The sequence below is a fragment of the Pleurodeles waltl genome, chromosome 3_1, assembly GCF_031143425.1.
Source record: "Pleurodeles waltl isolate 20211129_DDA chromosome 3_1, aPleWal1.hap1.20221129, whole genome shotgun sequence".
NCBI classification, from domain to species: Eukaryota; Metazoa; Chordata; class Amphibia; order Caudata; family Salamandridae; genus Pleurodeles; species Pleurodeles waltl.
The window spans coordinates 1,004,342,640-1,004,365,564 of NC_090440.1; positions in this window are offsets into that span (position 1 = coordinate 1,004,342,640).

Below are 22,925 nucleotides of genomic sequence, written 5' to 3' on the forward strand. Positions count from 1 at the left end.
TGTTGCCCCCTTCAGAACCAGTGGGCAAGACACCCACTTGAGAGAATGCGGCCTTGAACTCCCCAGGACAAATCAATGGACATGTTGCCCCCTTCAGAACCAGTGGTCAAGACACCCACTTGAGAGACTGTGGCCTTGCAATCCCCAGGACAAAGCAATGGGCATGTTGCCCCCTCCAGAACCCATGGGCAAGACACCCACTTGAGAGACTGTGGCCTTGCACTCCCCAGTACAAAGCACAGGGCATGTTGCCCCCCCAGAACCAGTAGGCAAGACACCCACTTGAGAGACTGTGGCCTTACACTCCCCAGGACAAAGCAATGGGCGTGTTGCACCCTCCAGAACCAGTGGCCTTGTTCCCACATCTGGCTGAGGTGCCCCCCCTCTCCCTCTCCCTCAGGTGCCTGCCTGTTTGACAACTGATGCCCCTGCAGTGTTCTGTACGGACTGGTGCAGGATTCAAGTGTGGCCTTGGACTGTGCCCTGTGGCCATGGGAGCCCTATGAACTTTGAACCGGGCAGTGTCCCTTTTTTATACAAATGTACAGATTTGTTTCATGGCCAAATCGGATTGTTGATTTTATTGTTGGACTGATTACAATCATTTTCATAACTTCCTGTTGCCTTTGCATTATTCTGCAGATTTTCGTGGTAAATGTGTTATTGTAATGCATATGGTTGTATGTATGGCGTGTGTATGTCGGGTGTGTGTGGTGCGTGTGTGTGTCACTCTTGTTTTCCTCCGACCCTACCTTGTGTGCTAGGTAGCTGTACTCACCGTCGTCGTCTTCACTGGCGTTGGTGTTCCAGGTGGAGCATAACGTTGAAGATCATCAGAAAGACTTGCAGTTCTGGTTCAATTGCAGCGTGGTTCTTCCCTGTGTCTCCAATGGTGAGTCCTTTCTCCTCTGTGATGTGTTTCCGCCAGGCTTTTGACGGCGCTGGTACCACCCCGGAAAAGGTGGCTGAATTGTGTGTCTTAATATGGTGGGCGGTACTTTGTCTTCCGCCTGGCTGTAGGTGGCTACAGCCGTGGTCACTGTTGTTTCCGCCCTAGTGGTTGGTGTAGTAGATTGGCTGTCTATCGGAGATATCAAGGCTATGGTCATAATTTGGCAGTACTTACCGCCAGCCTGTTGGCAGTATTACCGCCACTTTATCACTGACCACCAGGGTTGTTATGAGGGCCTATGAGTCCTAGGTGACATTTGGCTCCAGGAGGCAGCCCTTGACTTTCCATGCACCTGCATCTACTTGGTGGGTGCAGTATAGAGTATTTGGTCTACCCACAGTGCAGGGTCACGTGCAGGCCATGGTGGGGCAAACCCTGGGCAAAGGGGGGCCTGTCCTGTGCACATCAGTGACCCAAAGAGGCAGGGCAGTGCCACCTCCGTGGTTCTTTTTTTCTCAGAATTACCAGTAAGAATCTTCAGCCCTTTGCAATGCCAATATTTAATTGGATGTTTTTGTAGGTACTGACTGATAACTCTGACAACAGAGTGCTGGGGCATGCAAGGAAAGGGAGTATAGCAGTGGTAAGCACATTGGGGTATCCCTGTTGGTGTTCTGAATCTCTCTGAACCGCCTTACATCACTGCTTTAAGAACTGGGAGATAAAAATCATGAAAAAGCCCACAGGGACCTGTAAAGAGCAAAAGGGATGCACAACATGACGCAGAAAATTGTGTAATCGATGAGATAGATAGTCTCATCGAAGAAATAGGGACTATCCTGAATAATGGGAAAAAGCTGAATGAACCCCTAATTAGCCCAAAAATTGCCAGAATTGTTAAAAGGGGCTTAAAACTACTCAACCAGTGAGTCATTCCCAGAAGAGACCTCAACCCATGGTTCGAACGGAAGTCCTACTGTCAATATCACAGAAGCACAATCGGTGAACACTTTGAAAACAGATAGTGAAAGTGCAATCAGCTTGGAAAGAGGGATAAGCACAGAAGTTGTCTGGATAACTGGCATTCTCTGTTCCAATATATATATAGCTCCCTTGCCAACAAAGAATCTGATGGTGTCAAGGCTTCTGTGCCAGGTAGCGTGATTGAAGGGGACCCGGTCAAAAGATCCACAGGTAATCTCCTGTATGACATTAAGGAGTTTGCGGTGAAATTGAGGGCTGAAATAAGCAGCTTATGGTTGGAAGTATTGCATTTATGAGGTATAGTGGAGGGGTTGGGGCCAAATCAGTGTATTGGCCACAAAATCACTGAGAAACGATATGTGTGTAATGGAAATGAAAATATGATAGAAGCAGAAGAACAATTTGGTAGACAGGGACCACAGGATGGTATCCCGTATGGGAAGGTTCAACTTTATGTGTCCGGGACGTTTGCAGGAAATGTTCCAAAATGTGATTTGGCCATGGTTCCCATGAAGTTATGCAAAACTCTCAAAGGATAACCAATAAATGTATTCAGTCTAATATTGATGTAGGTAGGAGAAATATAAGATTAAGTGATCTGTTGCCAGTATCCTTGTCTCCGCTGGCCAATGCCAGTGGTGGTAGTTGGCACGGGGGGAGATTGGCCCAGTGAGGTGAGGAAGGAGTAGACTAACACAATCAAATTCATTGGGGATAGGATCAAAATGATGATTTATGTTCAATGTGCCATAATGACTCCCTAGAGTTAAAGAACAACAAGTCTTTGCAAACAAAGTCATTCACTGGGTGAGGGCACACAGACACTATTTTTCCCTAATTAGATCTGATTTAGTGGAAGTAAAGCACTGTTCCTCACTGGAGCACCATGTGTGCCCAGGGTCTGTAAATCACATGCTACTAGTGGTACTGCAGCACTTAATGTGGCAACCACATGAGTAGACTTGTAAACATGTCTCAGACCTACCACTTCAGTGCAGTATCTGTATGGGCAGTTTTAAACTGACGTTTCGACCTGGTGAGCGCATCCACCAGTCAGGCACAAACGTTCCCTTTTATTATATGTAAGTCACCCCTAAGGTAGGCCCAAGGCATACCCATGGGCATGGAGCAGTGTATTTAAAAGGTAGGACATGTACTGGTGTTGTTTACATGTGCTGATAGTGAGCAAACAGTGGAAGAAGTTCAAAGATCATTAAACAAGCATGGCCAGTGCATGATTTAATCAACCGGCCTCTAGATGTTCATTTAATATTAGGAGATAAAGGTGGCTTTTTAATTGAGGAAACACAAAAAAACAGAAAATAGCGTTTATTTAAGGAATATTAGGCACAATTCAAACGGATTTTCCAACTTTAAACTTGGAAAGAGTTGTAATTTACCTCTACATAATTTATGTGAGATCTGTTTTCAAGCCCGAGCAGAGTGCCATAGTTTACAACGTAAATTACGGCCTTAGGTACACACAGGGCTATATCTGTTGAGTGTTCATGGAAACCCCATGCAAACGTCTCCCACTCCGTATCAACATTTTGTAAAGTCATCTCCTAATTTTTTTTAGCACATATGTTATTACAGAAAGTTTGGGTTATTCCACCTACTTGTTGTTTTCAAATGCTGTGTGTTGGAAGGGGGTACATGTTAGCCCAAAAAAAATAATGCTAAAAAGAAAACAAAACAAAGCAGTTACTATGTTTTCAATGTTTATAACCCCAAGACATACATATTGGATTAAAAAATAAAAATAACAACAATACTGTGTCTTGAGTGCTCACTTGTGCGTTTGGTAAACAGGTGTTCTCCCTATCATTTGTGATTACATGGCGGTTTAACAACACCGGTGTTCTTTTTACAACAACACAAGGAAAGATAAATACAAATTAGAGCCTGCATACCTCCTAAATCGCTTCTTGGAAGTTCCTTTTTTAAAGATGACACAAACAGCTGAAAGCTCTTAGGAGATACTGAGTGGGAAACAAATCAAAAGCCTTATTCAAAACCAAGCCTTGAAGTATTTGCAGAAAACAGATGTCTCAGAAACCCCCTCTGTGGGAGCTGGCGTGGAGGACCGATTCATGAGTCTGAAATAGAAAGCTTCTGATAGCTCTGCAGAGCAGATTGTGATGACATGGTTAGGAAAAAATAGCATTGGTAGCATGCAACGGTGTACTCGGCACACAACGACCCTCCATTTTATCAAATATAATGACCATCATTTAAGAAATATGTCTCCTTAAATGTATGCTGTTAAACCTATATAGCAAGTAAGGCAGTTATTCCTAAATTGTCGGTTTACCGAGAGGTACATTTTCTTTTTACCCCCCCAGGTGGCTCTGCACGTGTTAGATTTACGACACATTTAAAGTGTATACCTTCTATCTTTCACAACTGCAAAACTTGAAATCAGGACCCGTTTTCCCCAAGAAAATATCACTATCCCCTGAAAAAAATGTTTTGGAGAAAAATTGCATCTCTAAGCATTATTTACGTTGGACTGCGAATGTGACCTCAGATCCTGTAAAAAGACCACTTGGTTTGTCTTTTCCTCTTGCGACTCAAATGAGACCGTGTAAAGGATGACATTACATGTAAGCTCTTCCTTATTCTTTTACCTTCGTGTACACATACACAGGACTTGATCTGGCTTGCGTAGCGTGTCCATGTCCTTGTTCCTTTGAATGCCGTATGTTGTCTATTTAGATATTTCTATCTTTATATCGTTCTTGTGTGATGGTTCAATAAGGGACCAATAGGAAAATGGTCTGGTAGGCAATGTAGATGGAGTGCCGGGAGGGAAAGATGAAGGGATGGACATTCTGGGACGTGGGGTGTGTAGGGAGGTTTGCCTAGTTATAACTCATGATCGATTACACACACCTTCTCCCATTTTTGACGACCATTCCTCTTGGTGTCCTAAAAGGCTGTTACAATGGGTATTGTCACTCAGCCTTGTGACAACATGCATGAGGTCATAATGGCATGCATAGACTGTTGGCACAAGGCTGGGGACGGTTAGAAGAAGAGAAGGAGGGCAGTGGATGGAGGTGGTTCATACTTCATGCTGGCAACTTGATAAATAAAATATGTTTCACTTACTGGAGCGAACGTCTCATCTTTACAAATTTGGCAACAGGCTGTCCTACTACCAAGCGTGGAGTGAACCCGGACCCAGAGCGGGCAGCGGCGAGAGTGTGAAGCCGGACCGCATTGTTAGAGCGGAGAAAGCCGGCAAGTTCCCAGGTGCGTCGGCAAACTGAAGCGCAAAGGTCTTGTGATCTCTGCACGATTTTCAAGACAAAGTTTGAGTCTGAATTCACAATCGCTTGGTAAACAGGAAGGCGCGAGTTGCAATGTGCAGAGCATAAGTTCACCTCCAATGTTTTTAGAACAGGTGGGAACACCAAAGATCGAGTTGGAGGAATGATTTTAAACTTTGGGAACTATTTGGAAGCCATAGATGGACAACAATTTAGGCCATCAAGGAAAAGGGTATTATTGAGAAATGCGTTAAGGAAGGAAAGCACAAACATCTTTAAATATTTACCAGCAGCAAACGGCACAGGCGGCGAGGGAGTAGAAAATCTGTATCTGGAAGCCAAGAAGAGATTGGAAACATATTTTGGCAAACAAGTCAACATTGTCATGCAAAGACATAAGTTCTATACACAACCACAGAAGGAACAGGAATCTATTGACCAGTTTGGAACACATTTGAGAGAACTTGCGTTGAAATGTGATTTGGGGTATATAACTGACCAAATGAGATTAGTTGATTGTTCAATGTAGGAACAAACAAATGCAGTAGAGGCTGTGGGCAGCTAGGAAGTCAACGAAAGAGGGAATAACAAAGAGAAGTACAGCAGCGACAAAGGAAACAAGAGAAATAATATCAAACCAAGGTTCAGAGGTTGTTACAGGTGTGGGAGTTTATCCCATGTTGTTGACTTCAGAGGGTGTTTTGCTCGTGAAAAAGACTGTAGGAAAAATGCTAGGAGGGGCCACTTAGCAAGAGCATGCAAAGACTTGTCACATAGTAAGGTAGCGTACTTTGAGGATCTAGAGTCAGTGCCTGACAGGGTGCTCTGCATTGAGGTAAAGGCTTTACGGAAATTGTCAGACCAAAGGCAATTTTTATAATTAATGGGAAAGAAATCGAGTTGATGGGAGATCCTGGCTCAATGTATTCTATTGTGCTAGCCAGGGTATTCAACACAGTATGGCCTGAAGTAAAGTTATAAGTCAATGATGTGAAACTGAAGGTCTACGGGGGAGCAGACATCAACATAGCGGGTTTCATGTACGCTTTATTTGAATTTAGAGACATTGAAGTCCTATATCGAACTCCAGTCTATAGCCCATTAGGATTTCCTTGGGCGTAAACTGTATGTCAAGTCCTAAACAGGATGCTAAAAGTTGAGTCACCCTTGCCCAAAATGCTGCAAGGCCAGATATGTAACAAGCATATGCATGGTGTTGGCTGCATAGCAGCCACACTTAGGGCATTTAGGGCCTCATTATGAGGTTGGCGGGCTGACTGTCAGCCCGCCAGCCCTGTGGCGAGGAGAGCACCGCGGAGATGTTGGTCTCCCCTAAGGCAGATTAAGAGGTTTCCACTGGGCTGACAGGTGGAAACCTCAGACATCTGAGGTTTCCTCTGATCAACTCATTGGAAACCATATGGCGGCATTGGCCTCGGCTCCTCATGGAGCCGAGGCCAATGCCGTCACACAGAGGGTGCCCCCAGCACTCTTGGAATACACACTGTCTGCTGTAGCAGACAGTGCGCATTCGGAGGGTGCTGGGGAGGGGTATCCCCTGCACAGACCATGGAATGGCTGTGGGCAGTGTAGGGGCCCCCTGTGGACCCCAGCATTGGCTTTCCACCAGCCTTTTCATGGCAGGGACCCCACCATGAAAAGGCTGGCTGAAAGGGAAGTCATGATCAGCACGGCTGTGCTGCTTTAAGCACCGCTGTGGCTGAGCAATACTTTGACCACTGCTTACCCATTGGGATTTATGATCCTGGCGGTGGTGGCTGTCCCCTAGCAGTTGGACCGCCAGGCTTGTATTATAGTGGTCCCGATGGTCTCACTGCACCGTGGGTTTGGCGGTCATCGGACTGCCAAATTCATAATGAGGCCCTTAGTCTTATCTGAACTTGGATTCCCGTTTCATTTCAAGATTTTCTTAGGCATATAGTACAACATACACATTGTTTTCAATTGTTATAGTTTTAGATTAATAGAGTGCACTGAGCCAGCAACCATTTCCAGAGCAGAGTGGATTTCAGAGGGAAGAACCTCCAACAAAAGTATTCTACTACATTTGAGAGCAATTTGCAAACTATCTTCTACCCTTTACTTACATAATATCTGATAAATTGAACTAAAATACAAGCTACTAGGTGCACTATATAAGGAAGAAAGGATTAGCCTGCCAAATCAATTGAGTACCTGCACCCTAACATTAAAAAGTCCCTGATCTGCAAATATTTAAAGAAAAAGTGATGGGGAAAAGAGAAGGAGGCCTGTAGTCTGGCAAACGATCAGATCCCATTAAGATCATATAGCTGCCCAACCATCTCAGCTCAATACCTCATCAGGGCCTTACTCATTGAATCATGAAGTACAGCCGGGAAAGTGGGATTGAGCCAGAGTGGCGTGTCCAGATGAACCAATGACAGGGAACATTTTGCACACATATCTAGCCATATGGTACAGAAGTGTTCATACACTTAAACCTAGCACGTTTGAAGTAGCTGGGGTCCAGAAGTCTATACGGAAACAGCCTAAAATCTGTGCTTAACACAAACTGATAACAAAAATCTGAAGGATCAGGTCACCTTGTGTTAGCAGATTGTGCAAATGACCAGCGAATGCAGCCCAGCAATGCAACTTAAAATCAGTTTGTTGTAGCCCACCCTGCCCATAAGAAAACTTTAGTAAGCAAATAGCCCGTCTGGCACATCTATAACCCCAAATAAAGCTGCCTATAGCACCTTCCAGCCGTTTAAATAAAGTGTTTGGAACCTGGAGAGGGACCTGAAATAGATATAAAAATGTAGGCAGCACATTAATTTTGAAAATGTTGCAGCGGCCAATGATGCTAATCGGGAGCTTGTTCCAAAGTTGTAGCTTATGACTTGTATGACTGAAGATAGCAAAGGTTCATAGTTCAGTTTGATGATTTTACCAACCTCGGGACTCAGCCATACACCAAGATATGTAGCCATCGATACGTCCCCAGCCAGTGGGACATGTGGCTCATAATTAAGAAGCACTTGAGTTTTGGCTATATTAAGCTTATCTCCAGAAATTCATCCTAATCTCTCTGCCTCATCTATTATGTTATCCAACACACCTGCAGGATTGGTAGAGTAGATATCAACATCATATGCAGTGAATTTGTGTTCGAGGTCTCCAGACAGCATAGGTTGCATGTCGACGTTCTGCAAGATAGATCTCAGATATGGCTCTATATACAAAACAACTAAAAGGGGAGAAAGCGGACACCCTTGCCTGATGCCCCAAAAGAGCTGAAATGGGGCAGAAGCTTTCCCGACACATACCAACTTAGCACATGGGCTCATGTACAGTGACTCAACCCACTAACAAAACTGGTCCTTAATACCAAAGTGCACATTGATGCCCAGAGATAGTCCAATACAACACAAGCAAATGCCTTCTCTGCGTCTAAAAGTATCATACCTTTCCTTTGCCCAAGTTTAGCTGCCGCTGCGACATGTCGTATCCCTGCGGGGTATGAAGCCATGCTGTTGCTGTGAATCTAAATTTAATGAGTGGTGCAAGTCGAGTAGCAAGTATTTTGGCATACACTTTAGCATCAGCATTAATGAGGGATATAGGGCGATAAGAGACCTGATCGTCTGCTGGTTAAATAAATAATAATATTGCAAGTACTGGGCACTTCACCACTCTTATCAATATGCTGAATTATCCCTGAATTAAGGGAATAATAATATACTTAAATGTTTTGTAGAATTTGAGCAGGATTGCATTCTCACCTGCTGCCTTGCCCTATGATAAAGCAGAGAGTGTTGCCTCAATTTCCACAATAGAAACATCTTCCTCAAGCGAATCGGAGTTAGAATCCACAAGAGATGGCAATCCTAACCCCTGAACATAGTCCTGAAACATGGACGGATTAAACCTTTGAGGATGGCTATATAGCTCCTGATAAAAAATAGAAAACTGTTTAGCTATAGCTGGAGGATGGGTATATACTGCCCCGTCAGTGTCTCTGATAGATTGAATTAAACCTCTAGTTGTCTTTTCTGAGATTTTTTGCGCCTAAACTTGCCCTACTCTCTCTCCATATTCGTATTGCAAGGCCCAGTTTTTAGGATAGCTAGAAGCCACCGTCTCACTCAAAGTAGCCCAAGGAGAGAGTGCTTCAGAATCAAATCTAAATATAAAGCCTGTTCATCAGGTCTGTTTATAGCTATTGTCTGAGCATGCCGAATCTCCAGCTGGGTGGTAGACTGACTAAGCTGCCTGACACAGTCCTGTTCGCTCCTACGTTTATTGAGTATAAACTGTAAAGTGCCCCCGCTGATGTACACCTTTATAGCATACCACACCCCAAATGGTGAGGCCGAAGAGATATTAGTTTGTTAAAATTCCATGAATAAACTGGACATGAACTTACAATATTCAGGATTAGATAGTAAATTGATTTTTGTAAACATAACAGATTTGTTTGACTGGAGGTACAATAGTAAGACTGACAACTGCAATGTATGCTTCTTCTCCAATGTTTGCTGGACTGGAGAATAGTAAATTCAACCCCAAGTGTAATCATTTTTCACAATGTCTGTAGGACTACAACTCAAATACTGTATTGATTTTTTAACATTTGTTAAAAAATGTGGCTAGTATATAGATTAGTACACATTGCTTTGTGGTGGAATTTGAGCACATCTTATTTCAAATTATACATTTTTAGAAGATTTTATTTCTTACTGTATTTTCAATTGTATTTTTTACATTATTTACTATAGTTTTCATTTTATTTTTAAAATGTTTACTTTTGCTATATATTATACTTATTATTTATAATGGTTGCATAATTCAATTTCAACTTATTTATTTCACGATTTGGAACTCTGAAGAGGTCCACAGGTTCACCCAACATTTAATCAAAGGTATAAATACTACCGTCCCTAGAAAATATATACTAACCCTTCTTAAATACTTTATAAAAGGCAAGAAGAAATAAAACAGAATTATATTTCAGTACAAAATAATCAGGTCACGACCCAACATTTGTCAGATAAATATAATACAATATTTACATAAAAAACACTATTCGATAAATAACCAGTTTAAAATGGGAAATTAAAAATACCAATTAACAGAAGAATTTGGGGGTCATTCTGACGACCACGGGAGCACCGCCAACAGGCTGGCGGTGCTCCCACGAGCATTCTGACCGCGGCGGTTCAGCCGCGGTCAGAATCGGAAAGTCGGCGGTCTCCCGCCGACTTCCCGCTGCTCGGGGGAATCCTCCATGGCTGCGGAGCGCGCTCCGCAGCCATGGGGATTCTGACACCCCCTACCGCCATCCTGTTCCTGGCGGGTCTCCCGCCAGGAACAGGATGGCGGTAGGGGGTGCCGCGGGGCCCCCGTAAGAGGGCCCCACTGTGTATTTCAGTGTCTGCAATGCAGACACTGAAATACGCGATGGGTGCAAACTGCACCCGTCGCACCCCTGCAACTACGCCGGCTCAATTCTGAGCCGGCGTCCTCGTTGCAGGGGCATTTCCTCTGGGCCGGCGGGCGCTCTTTTGGAGAGCGCCCGCCGGCCCAGAGGAAATGTCTGAATGGCCGCCGTGGTCTTTTGACCGCGGTGCGGTCATTTGGCGGCTCCCTCCAGGCGGGCGGCTCCCGCCGCCCGTGGGCTCAGAATGAGCCCCTTAATGCCCACACCCAAACAAGAAGGCCTACAATATGTCCCAAAATATAAAATACCAGAACATTCAAGATTATGACAATCTCTTTATAACTACCAAAAGAGTTCTAGAGTCAATATAAATGTATAAAGGCCTTAAAAAATTGAAACATCCTAAAACAAAATATTCCTTTTGGAGGATTATACATGAATTTCAATACCCCATTATATGAACATATGTTGAAATTCACATATAACGGTTTCAACCATTTTTTCCTTAACTCAGCTAAGGATGGACAAACAAATAACACGTGGATGAAATTTTGTATCCCTAGCTTGCAAAGATCACAAATATTCGAGGAACCACCCCACTTAGCAGTTACATCTCTCATAGGTCATCTGTTAAATCTCAACTGAATGACGAAACATATTACTCCATGAGGTAAATTCCACTGTAAATAAGGTTGTGGGTAATTAAAAATCGCCAAATTTGTTAATGACCTTAACCTCCACCTTTTATTGCAGAACTCCATGTCCAATGAAAAACTTTTTCCCCTTGCAGCTTCTTTCAGACTCTTTTTAAATAACAAGGGGTGTTGAGCTAAAAACGAATGAACATCTAACTGAAGAATTTGCATAGCACCGTTAATATTTCTATAAAAGTGAGGTGTATCTCTTAGTGAGCCAAATATTTCTTTATAAGCGAGCGATCTTAAGGATTGTACTATACTCTGGGCTAAAGGGTAGGCTCTCTGGATTACTGCAGCTAGGCCCTGTATATAAATACTCTGGAAACCAAATTCAAGCCTTAAGGCTGCCACAGAAACTGAATTATTACATGCAACCAGGCTTCTTAAAATCTGGCCTTCCATTTTACTAAAAAACTCCCATTTTGAAATTTTGAAAAAGAAGAGGTGCCAACAGGCTGCCCTGTTTTAAACCATTTTTTGTTGCGAATTTAGGAGAAAGACCCTGCTCTGTACCAAGCAGTACTTTACACCACATTGAAGAGTGCAAGGCTATAATTAGATGTAACAAGTTTAAAGGAACACCCAATTTTGATAATTTCTTCCACAATACCTCACGGTCTACCCTGTCAAAAGCTGTAGAAAAGTCAATAAAAGCGGCATATACTACCCCACCCCTAAGATGAACATACTTTTCATTTATGATTTGCATTAAAAGAATATTGTCTAGGGTATTATGATCTTTCCTAAAGCCTGCCTGCTCGATAGGGAGGATCACATTTTCTTCTACCCAGGAAGTTAAATGTACAAGTATGCTTTTAGCGAAGATCTTACCAACAGCATCCAACAGAGCTATTTGCCGATAGCTTATCATTAAAGATTTATTGCCCTTTTTTTACATGGAACAATGATACTCCCTGTTCAAGACACCAGGATAGTGCCATTCAAATAACAAGAGTGGAATACCGGGTTAAGGATCTTTGCCCAAAGCAAGGGCTCTTTTTTAATTACTGCCATGGGGATGAGATCTGGACCCATTGCTCCTGAGGCCCTCATCGACCTTAGAAACCCCTTTTTCTCGAGGATTGTTGGGGCGCCAAAAGCATCGGGCTCCAACCAACAACCAGTCTTAAGGTCCAATTTATCTAATTCCACATCCTCATTTTCCGCATACAGGGAGAGGATATAGTTCCTCCATTCTGACTCAGTAATTGGGGGTGCTGAGGGAGTTTTGCGAGACCCACAACCTTCAGAAATAAGTGACCAAAATTTATGACTGTTTTTCACCCTGGCTGCGTCCCTCAGATCAATACAACGCTGATCTGCTTCCTCCTTCCTTATTCTCGCCTTCATCCGTACTCCTCTCCTCTTGAGAAGGGAAATTCTTCTACCCCTCTCCTCTAATTCCCGCCCATGCTGTAACCTAACCAATCTGTTAATTTCCCTATTCAATAGAAGAGGGAGCCTTAATTTCTGTTGTGGAAGTTTGATACATTTTGACTGGATTTCCTGAAAAATATTTTCCATGAAGTCGGAAAAACATTTTAACAGGTCTTTAAGCCAGGCAACAGTATTTCTCAACACTATTTCAAGTAATTTCTTCAGGGATGACATTTTCAAAGGTGACCAATGCATTTGACTCGTTTTCGCATTAAAATTCATATTTTGACTCTTAAAATTCCATGTTTCAATAGGAGACATTTGGAATTTTAGTGAAAAGCTCAAAATTTTATGGTCACTAAGTGTAGTATCCATAATCAACATATCCTCCACAATTTGTGCTAAGGGGTAGGAGGCCAAAAAATAATCAATGATAGAATTACTCAGGCAGGATTTATGGGTGAAAGCTGCTGGGAAGTCCGATTGAAATCGGCCATTCAAAATTATACAGCTAAGTTCCCTCAAGCCTTTTAGTAGAGAATACCCCCTTTTGTATGTCCTAATGGCTGCATAAATATATAATGGTTTAGTATTTTTTTAATACCAATTAATAATTTCATGTTTATGTTGTATTTTACTCTATAATATAAATATTAATTAATATTTTTTATTTATTTAAATATTCATTTTTGTACAATTCATACATTTATTTAAAAAAGTATTTATCCATTTTTAAATTAGAATTATAAATGTTTTATATATAGTTATACATATTTTCTTTCTAAAAATAAAATTAAGAAGTGAGTGTTTAAGTTATTTGGTATGTTTTAAATTAAATTCTAAACTCTAAAACTTAAACTTTAAATCTACTGAACAGATTTACACCAAATTACAAAAAAGTACTCTTTATGGACCAAGATCTAACTCTCTGCCAAATTTGGTGTAATTCCTTTCAGCAGTTCGGGCTGTAGTTGTGTCTAAAGTCCCGATGGGAAATTGCATGCCGAAAACGTGTTTTGAGACCCCCACTTTTTCTCTTTCTGCTTGGCCCCTGCTTGATGAATCACCTCAAAACATTCCATATAGCAACTGAAGTGAGTGGCAATATAGCTTTGAAAACTTTGTGAAGATTTGACAAATGACGCCAAAGTTATTAGCAAAACAAAAAATGCTTTTCCTATGGAAACTGGGTCTTAACTATAACTACCTACTGGTGGCCAAAGCTGGTTATCTATCTATCTATCTATCTATCTATCTATCTATCTATCTATCTATCTATCTATCTATCTATCTATCTATGGGCACCCTTGGACATAGCAGGAGCCGACCCTGGGGGGTGGCGCTCCGCAGGGCCGTCATTCTTACGACTCTGTCATCCCATTTCTAGGGGGTGCTGTGAGGGGACTGTTGGAAGCCTGGGAATCACCTTGAATACTTATCTAGAGTCCCTTGCTGACTCCCGTTTGTTTCTCTGTTCACCATGGTATGCTTTTGTAGTATTACATTTGCTTCCTGGGACTGCAAATCCCATAATGCACAGCCTGGTAGTCAGGAAAGCCTGGATTCTGTTTTACATTATTTTCTATGAGAGAAATCCAGTTGCTCCTTTTCAGCGGATCCTCTCCTTCAGGACTTGTGAGTGTCTGAAACTACGCACACCTGAGACCTCTCCTGTGCAGCCCAGTAATATGATTCCACCTGGGGTTTTCTGCAGCTTGGAACTGCTTATAAGCAGCCATTTCCTCAAGATCATTTGTCAGGCATTGGAGTTCGATTCCTTTGTGTTACTGACCTCTATCAGATGGTGTTCCAGTCTTGTTCCTGTTCTGTTCCAGCTTGAACCTGTTTCCAGTTTCTCTGCCCTGCTTCTGATTGTTCCAGCCAGAGTCTGCTCCCTATCTCCTAGCCTTGTACCTGTTTGTTTCTTCCAGAGCCTGCTCCCTGTTTCTCTGTCCTGCTCCTGCCTTGTTTCAGCCTGAACCTCCTCTCTGTTTCCCAGTCCTGTTTACTGCTTATTCCTACTCCCTATTTTCCAGCCCTGTCCTTGCCTGTTCCAGCCAGAGCCTGCTCTCTGTTTTCCAATCCTGTCTCTGTTTGTTCCAGCCAGAAGTTTGCGCCCTGTTTTCCAGTCCTAGTCCTGCCTTTGCTTCAGCCTGAGCCTGTTCCCAGTTCCTGCCACCACCTCTTAATTTGTTCTTTCTGTTTGTGTTTCCTCTCGGTATTTGTGTCTGGTAAGTGTTCTATCAGTCTTCACCAGTGTATAAGTGTCCTCCTTTGTACTGGGGTTGGCTCCTGGTTTCCAGGAGGCAATTCCAGCCCCCATCCTTGTTTAGTGTTATACGTTGTCTTTCGTGCCTAACAATGACAGTGTGCTATTGCTGTTTTTCCAGGAATTGCCACTGTGTTTCCAGCTGGACCCACAAGAGCTTGTCTTGTGTATGTAAGTACTATCCTTGTTTGTGCTCTATGGTCCAGAGACAGAATCACTTCTGCTGCCTCCTTTCTATGGGGCTGGCAGGGTGACTATCTGTAAGAGCAAACTGCACAGAGGCATTGACATTCCCTGTCACTGTGGGAGGTTCTGCGCCCTTCTCTGTGTACAACCCCAGCGTGTTTGGCCATTAGTAATCTGTTTCCTGTTTGTTCACAAAAGGGTTGCTCTGCTTTTACTTTCCTGTCCCTGTCCATAGCTGTCCTTTCCGTGTATGCCTTCAGCTGCTCTTCTGCCCCAGTACACTACCTCTTTAGGATATTCAGTGACCTCAAGCGTGTCCCAACCAGAGTCCTAATCAGACCCGCCCGAAACAGTGACAGAATGCACAACCCCAAAATTTCAAGCTCCCCAGGCAGTAAAGGCACACACAGACTTAAGATGTTTTCCTATCATGTTAAGACACCCCTTTCTAAACCTATACATTATGTGAAAACCTCTAGAAAAGACATTAGTTTAAAGGATAGACTTGCTAAAGAAAACCATAACTTGCAAGTTCAGTACTACACTGAGTGGCTTGCTAATCTTTCAATGATAGACTATTATGTTATTTGTGGCTATGACCCCCAGTCCCAGTCTGTAGAAGAACTAGAAGGACATAATGAATTTTTGCAGTATCTATTAGCTGAAGCCAGTAAGAATGTTCGTAACTGTGGAACTGCTTTTTCTACCTCCTCACAAGAAACTCACACTCAAGAAAAGACGGTTAATTCCTTGCCTCATGCTAGTGCATCCCAAGTTCACTTCCAGGACTCTGCCATAACAAAGAACCCTGACACTGTCCAAGAAGCCCCACTAGGGATTCCCTTGTGTTCTGTTGAGTGCTTTAGCCAATCTAGGTCTGTTTCTCAGAATTCAAAGTGCAGTGCTGACTCTTCTAAAGACCAACCAGTCATTCTGAGCTTTCAAACAGCAGGCTAGACCCTATATCTCAGGGACTGTGGAATTCCTTAGTCCAACTCAAATGGCTTGTGCTCTTCCCAAACTGGATTATAATACACCAGTCTCAATCCCTAAAAGCTTTGCTAAACCCTTTTCTATTGTGAGTGGGTTTGATAACAATGTGGACATCCACACACTAAAAGAGCAGTTTTGGCAGATTAAAGGGCAGATATTGGACTTCTACGATGAATATGTTGTAACATACACTAGAAATCTTGCACGTGGGCTCTTTTCATCGATGCATATTTCACTGTTGCAAGAACCAGACATTCTGTTTATCTGTAAGTTAGAAGAGGTAATAAAACAGCTGATGGAAACTACCGCAAGGCAATATGAAAACCTGAAAAAAGAAAATGATCACCAACTTTGGCTCAAAGAACAGTATGCTACTTCATGTGCCTCTCCAAAGACTACTATAGAGCATATTTTCCCTTTTATTAATTACAGTCAAAAGACAGCTCCAGTTATAAATATATCAGCTTTTTCTTCAGACTCTCTCTCAGCTTGTAGTTCTCCAGAGAATATCCCTGTACAGTTGACTGAATCTCTGACATCTCTGAGAGATTTGACACCTCTTGATTCAAAGTATGAATCGGAGTCTTCAGAACAAAGTGCCTCAGCCCCTCTATCAGAACAAATAAAGCCAAAGGAAGAAGACAGTTCTGATGCAGACTCCACTGCCTGCACCTTAAGAAACCAAGATATGACTTTACTGGAGATTAAGGGCAAATTGTGCAACAGTGTTGAATAATCTGAATCTAGTGATGACAGTAGTTCCTGCCCTATGGTGAACAAACCTGCAGATAGTGCTGCTCAAATGACGCAGACACCAGAATTTGCAGCTTGTGGGGATACTCCTGCCCGTTCAAACGATATCATAGAATTTTCAGATAATGAAGAGACAGTTCCTGTTTCAAGTGAATTAACAGATTTTACTGACCATGAAGAAATACCTGCAGTTATTAGGATTGTGATGGACTTCTCAGAAAGTCTAAAGATCTCTTCTGTGTCAAAGCAAACCATGGAGATTTCAGACAAGGAAGAAAGCCAGCATTCTGAAACTGAACAGCATGTCATAAGAAATGATATCCTTCTCCTAGGACTGGACATAGTTGCAGCCTCAACCACTGATTCTGACTTGCTTTTCCCTGCCACTGTGTTTCCTGTTTCCAGCTTAACGGTTAGTGAAGATCAGATCTTTGATCTAACAGTATCTGATCTTGATGCAAAACCAGCCACACCAATGCCACCTGCTGTGTCTCTGAAATTAAAGACTTCTCAAAACCAGCACTCTGAAACAGAAGTATTGAAGAAAGTAATGTCTCCCACCAAAATTAAAGAAATTAACTTGAATCTTGTATTCAAAGATCTGATGATAAGTACTGCACTTAGGTGGTCATTCCAACCCTGGCGGTCCATGACCGCCGGGTTGGAGGACCGCGGGAGCACCGCCGACAGGCCGGCGGTGCTCCAATGGGCATTCCGACCGCGGCGGTAAAGATGCGGTCGGACCGGCAACACTGGCGGTCTCCCGCCAGTGTACCGCCGCCCATTGGAATCCTCCAAGGCGGCGCAGCTAGCTGCGCCGCCGAGGGGATTCCGACCCCCCCTACCGCCATCCAGTTCCCGGCGGTCCGCCCGCCGGGAACTGGATGGCGGTAGGGGGGGTCGCGGGGCCCCTGGGGGCCCCTGCAGTGCCCATGCCACTGGCATGGGCACTGCAGGGGCCCCCGTAAGAGGGCCCCTAAATGTATTTCACTGTCTGCTGCGCAGACAGTGAAATACGCGACGGGTGCAACTGCACCCGTCGCACAGCTTCCACTCCGCCGGCTTGATTCCGAGCCGGCTTCATCGTGGAAGCCTCTTTCCCGCTGGGCTGGCGGGCGGCCTGAAGGCGGCCGCCCGCCAGCCCAGCGGGAATGTCAGAATTACCGCCGCGGTCTTTCGACCGCGGAACGGTAACCTGAGGGCGGGACTTTGGCGGGCGGCCTCCGCCGCCCGCCAAGGTCAGAATGAGGGCCTTAGTGTTTTATTGCAAGAAACCATCATCAATTCAAAGGCTAGAACTGAAAATTTAGATAACAAAGTAAAGGCAATTTCTGAAGAGACTCCAGTTCTATTTCTTTCCAAAAAACAACCCTTCAGTGTTAACAGAGTTGAAGATCAACTACCTGTAGTAGAAACGCTTTGCAAAGGAACCATCTCTGATACCACGAATACACCAAAGAGCACTTGGAATGAAGAAATCTCAGTCTTGTCTGAAGATCACCCTAAAGAATCAGCTTGTGGAACTTCTACATTTTCAGATGTTAATCCAGTTTCTAAAGACTTAAAAACTCTTGTTGATCCTGTAATTGATACTCCGAAGTCACCCAATACTAAAGAAAATTCTGACTTTTTCATGTTTAGCTTGAGAACACCGTTACCCATGTCTCCCAAGTATCTATGCTTTGCAAGCCTCAGACCACAGTCAATGCAAATACTGCTGCTGAAACAGACATATCCTGCTTGTCGGAAAGTGTTACAGACCTGACAGTTACTAATACGCCAATTATCTCCTCCAAAGAAGAAAGTACAGAACAGGAAACTAATGTCCTAAAAAATACCACCCATTATGCCATTCCAGATTTCCTTGCTCCTGAATCCACTTCACCAGAAACCAACTCCATGCACTCCTCACATATCAATCAAACAATAAAGTGGAAAGACATTGGAACCCATATGGGTATTAATACATGCTTTTCTCATTGGATGAGTGACCTGTGGCAGGACTGTAAACTTATCAACCAATGTTGGTGTTGGATTTTCTTGCTGTGGCTTTTCCTCTTCAATTTTTTTCAGCCAAAGGAATGCCTTCTCTTCTTGAGCATACTGGTGGTGGGGGGGGGTTTGATGTTACGACTCTGTCATCCCATTTTTAGGGGGGGGGGGCTGTAAGGGACTGTTGGAAGCCTGGGAATTACCTTGAACACTTATCTAGAGTAGCTGACTCCTGTTTGTTTCTCTTTTCGCCATGGTATGCTTTTGTAGTATTACATTTGCTTCCTAGGGACTGCAGATCCCATAATGCATAGCCTAGTTGTACGGAAAGCCTGGATTCTGTTTTACATTATTTTCTATGGGAGCAATCCAGTTGCTCATTTTCACTGGATCCTCTCCTCCAGGACTTGCGAGTGTCTGAAACTACACACACCTGAGACCCCTCCTGTGCAGCCCAGTCAAGTGATTCCACCTGGGGTTTTCTGCAGCTTGGAACTGCTTATAAGCAGCCATTTTCTCAAGATCCTTTGTCGTGCATTGGAGTTTGATTCCTTTGTGTTACTGACCCCTATCGGATGGTGTTCCAGTCTTGTTCCTGTTCTGTTCCAGCTTGAAAATGTTTCCAGTTTTCTGCCCTGCTCCTGATTGTTCCAGCCAGAGTCAGCTGCCTATCTCTTAGCCTTGTACCTGCTTGTTTCCTCCAGAGCCTGCTCCCTGTTTCTCTGTCCTGATCCTGCCTTGTTTCAGCCTGAACCCGCTCTATGTTTCCCAGTCCTGTTCACTGCTCATTCCTACTCCCTGTATTCCAGCCCTGTCCTTGCCTGTTCCAGCCAGAGCCTGCTCTCTGTTTCCCAGTCCTGTCTCTGTTTTTTTTTCTAGACAGAAGTTTGCACCCTGTTTTCTAGTCCTAGTCCTGCCTTTGCTTCAGCCTGAGCCTGTTCCAAGTTCCTGCATCCACCTCTTAGTTTGTTCCTTCTGTTTCTGTTTCCTCTCTGTATTTTTGTATGCTAAGTGTTCTATCAGTGTTCACCACTGTATAAGTGTCCTCCTTTGTACTGGGGTTGGCTCCTGGTTCCCAGGAGGCAATTCCAGCCCCCATCCTTGTTTGGTGTTATAAGTTGTCTTTCGTGCCTAACAGTGACAGTGTGCTATTGCTGTTTTTCCATGAATTGCCACTGTGTTTCCAGCTGGACCCACAAGAGCTTGTCTTGTGTATGTAAGTACTATCCTTGTTTGTGCTCTATGGTCCAGAGAATGAATCACTTCTGCTGCCTCCTTTCTATGGGGCTGGCAGGGTGACTATCTGTAAGAGCAAACTGCACAGAGGCATTGACATTCCCTGTCACTGTGGGAGGTTCTGCACCCTACTCTGTGTACAACCCCAGTGTGTTTGTCCATTAGTAATCTGTTTCCTGTTTGTTCACAGAAGGGTTGCTCTGCTTTTACTTTCCTGTTTCCTGTGCCTGTCCATAGCTGTCCTTTCTGTGTATGCGTTCAGCTACTCTTCTGCCCCAGTACACTACCTTTTTAGGACATTCAGTGACCTCAAGGGGTGTCCCAACCAGAGTCCTGATCAGACCTGCCTGAAACCGTGACAGTCAGTGGCTCCTCACATGGACATTAAACTAGGGAGGTGGTGGTCCCTGGGGATTGGGGGTCCTAAACGGACCCCCTTCACTTTCTTTACTAATTGCCCTGGGGAAGTGGTGGACCCCGGGAAGTAGGGGGAGCGCGTTGCTCCGCACCATATTACATAAAAGCCTCAGGAGTCGGTGGTCCCCAGGGCAGCGGGGAGGGCATGCGGCCCCTCTGCACAGAATACAATATATATTCTGGGCAGGTGGTGGTTCCCAGGCCAGCGGGGGGCCACAAGGCCCCCCTCAGAATATAAATATATATGCCCTGGTGAGGTGATGGTCCCCGGGGCTTGGGGGTCCTAAACAGACCTCCTTCACTTTCTTTACTATTTGCCCCGGAGTAGTGGAGGTTCCCTGGCCAGCGGGGGCCACGTGGCCCACCGTACCATGTTACATAAAAGCCCCGGGGAGTTGGTTGTCCCTGGGGTAACGGGGGAGGTTGCACAGCCCCCCACACAGAATATAATATATGCCTCAGGGAGGTGGTGGTCCCCAGGGCAGCGGAGGGCTGTGAGGCCCCATCACACAGAATATAAAGATGCCCGAGGAGGTGGTTGTCCCCAGGGCAGCGGAGGGCCGCGAGGCCCCATCACACAGAATATAAAGATGCCCCAAGGAGGTGGTGGTCCCTGGGGCTGTGGGAGAGGCCGATGGGCTTCCCCCACACAATTACACATTTTGACCTGGGGAGGTGATGGTCCCTGTGGCACAGGGGGCAGTGGGCTCCCTACATAAATCACGAAAATGACCCCAGGGATAATTAGGACCAACATTTCCCATAGACAGTGTTTTTGTTTTGCCAATAACTTTGGCGCTGTATGACACGTCTTTATAAAGTTCTCAAAAAAAGTGTACCAGTCACTGCAGCTGCTGTCTGGAAAGTTTCAGGGTGATTCACCAAGTGGGAGCCAAGATAAAGGGGGGTCTCTAAACACTTTTTCACCCATGAAATGTCTATGGGGATTTCACAGTTTTAGACACAACTACAGCCCGAAACGCTGAATGGAATTACACCAAATTTGGCAGACAGCTAGATCTTTGTCTACAAAGAGCACTCTTTGTAATTTGGTGTAAATCTGCTGAGTAGTTTCAGAGTTATTTAAGGAAAAATAAATATAGATATCTCTGGCTGCAGAACCTTCTGAGCGAAAAGCAAGGCCCTGATTGGCTTGCCGCAACCGAAAAGGGAAGTTGCACCCACCATTTTGTTTCTTGGCTGCGCCCCTGGGGAGAAAGCCTAAATAACAACACACATAAGGGTTCAGGACAGAGGTATCCTGACACCATAACATACTCTAAAGGACCCCTCATGGGCAAGAAACTGCCCAATTTTTTTGTGGCTGATCTATGGATCCACCGTGGTGCACAGCGTGGCCTTCAGTGTAAATATGTGATGGAGCCAGAGATCCGAGGCCCTATGGTAAGAAAAAAACTCACCCACTCAGGTAGTACATATTTTGCTTTGCTAATAAATTTGGGTTAATTTGACAAATCTTCACAAAACCTTCCAAAAAACAAAAGTTCATCCAACTGGGCTCCATCCTGAAAGTTTCAGAGTGATTAACTTTTAAGAGGGGAACTAGAAAAGGGAGTACCCACTAAGTCATTTTTGCCATGTTAATTAATTCTGATAAGAAACTTTAGGAAGTGATATAGAAAAAATAGCTGAATGGAATGACATTAAATTCGGCAGAAGTTTAGAAGCCTGCTTTTCATTATTTGGTGTAAATCCAATTCAAAGTTTTTGAGAAATTTTTGCTTAGGGATGTGCTCGAGGAGGTCCTGAAAGGGTTGAAAAAATAGCTATGTCTGGGTTGCTCCCACAGGCCTCCTGTGGTTCTGTAAGTTTTTTAAACAGTGTAATCTGATTGGCCAGGGAGCTGTTTTTACCCACATCGGACAATTCGGTCCTACAGGACCAAGCAATCTGATTGACTGGCCGCAACATGAAGAAAAATGATCTGGCCCCTCATTACAAAACACAGGTACTCTGTATTTTTTTAGTGTTCTTGGGTTTTTGAATGTTAGCTCATGTTTCATACCAAAACCTTATTATAATGTCACTTTAACCATTATCTTTCTTATCAATGTACATATACATATATATATATTTACATATAATACCTTACACATACCTCAGTGTTTCATATAACACGCGCACTCAGGAAGAGAATTCTGGCAAATTTATTGATAAACAGAAGTTCCAGCCCCTGCAATGCATATTGGCTCACGCATAACAGGTCATGTGATACCCTTACTATAAAACACCACAGTGAAACAGTGAAACATAGAAATCAATGAAGGACTGACAGTTAGGAAACATTGAAAATAATGTCACAAACATTCAGCCATCTTGGAGCGAGGCATAAACTTGAAGTGACGAAGCAAAAAACAAAGTTACCCAGAATAGAGTGATATCCTTCAGATGCAAAATTCAGTAATCA